We start from the raw sequence: 1,558 nt of genomic DNA, 5'->3' as shown, positions 1-1,558 counted from the left end.
ACTGTCCCTTCCTGTAGACAGAGGTCGGCTCGCCGTCCAGTCCCAATCGAGTCTCACATTCTGGAAAGTGTGTGACCGCGTCTCGTTGAGAAGTCATATGCGCGAAAGGACATTGCTTTGTTTTAAGGATTGGCATATATAAATGGGGCGAGGGGGTGGGGATGAAAAATCTATTTTCAGTCAACACCAGGACGGAATCTCCTCTTGTATGTTTCCACTTAGCATGTTTCTAAGATGATGCAGATCCTGTCATATTCTTCAACGCTGCTTGTTTTCAATGTCTCACTTTCTCTGTTTTTCTCTTCTTGTCCTCCCCAAATGTTGTTTGTGTCAAAGCAAGCCTATTTTCGATCTGGAAAAATCACCAGTTCTTTTTATCCACTCTCAATGCATCAAAGTACAGATTCTGAGAAATGCCTGTACTTTGACGCACCAAAAGAATCGTCAAAATGTCGCAATCCATTCAGCCACTAAATATACCGTATCAAATAAACAGTTTGCTCTTTCTTGCATTACCTCGGAGGAGAAATTGAGAGCAAGAAAATCCCTCTCCCTCTTAATAAATATAAAGGTCGACGACCCCCAAACATGAGTTTCCTTTGGTCAGTGTGTTTTCCCAAGGGATGAAGTTACATTTGAACGGAGCGGAGTGGCAGACCACACAGCAGCTGAGGTCATGGTGCTTGCTGACCTTCTCAGCCACATTTCTCTTCGGCAGACAAGAGACGCACACACTCCCTCGGGAAGAGATCAGCAGGTTAACTCAACTAACATGTTTGATGTGCCACTGACTGTGTCTGCTGAAAAGCTTGTGCTAGGTCATCTTATGTTGCGTTGGCAAACGGAGCAATGTTGTGCATGATTCGCCCATTAAAAACAATTCAAGAGAATCGAATTCAAAGAATCAATGTTCCTGTTATTTTCCATGCAAAACATTTTAAAAGGCCAAACTAGGGCTGGTTGACTAATTGATTCAGTCAAGTTTATTTGTCAGGGCATTTTTTTTGTGTGATTCCTGTAATTTAAATAGCCTTCGGATGTATGCTCCAATCAGGTGAGGATAATGCTTTCTTGTAAGAGAGGGGGTAAAAACTACAAAAACAATGCAAAAGTAAAAAATGTTGGCTTGGTGTATCATCCTTGACCTTTTGAAAAACTATGGACATTATATGCAATACTGCGTTTAATGGCCAGGACACATAATGCGATGTCATAAAAAACTACAGACGAGCGTTTTTCCCTTCCACATATTGAACCAGCACATCTGCAAAGAGCCGAATCTTATTTAGTATGCTTTGTATGTTTTATTTAGCATATAACTGAAGATATTTCTCTTAATTAGAATACTGACTGTAAAAATTCTTTACTCAGGTAATGCTTAGCCTTATTATAGTTCCATCCTCTGTGCTTTGTGAGTACTAAATGAACACTTCCTGCTATTGTCTGTCAGACACAAGCACAATCTGTTGCGCTCTGCAAAACACACACACATGCACACGCGCGCGCGCGCACACACACACGCAGCCCCGTGCTAACAGAAACACACAACCTCTGTGCA

The sequence above is a fragment of the Syngnathus scovelli genome, chromosome 11 (assembly GCF_024217435.2).
Source record: "Syngnathus scovelli strain Florida chromosome 11, RoL_Ssco_1.2, whole genome shotgun sequence".
In the NCBI taxonomy this organism is placed as follows: domain Eukaryota; kingdom Metazoa; phylum Chordata; class Actinopteri; order Syngnathiformes; family Syngnathidae; genus Syngnathus; species Syngnathus scovelli.
This window is presented reverse-complemented; position numbering follows the sequence as displayed.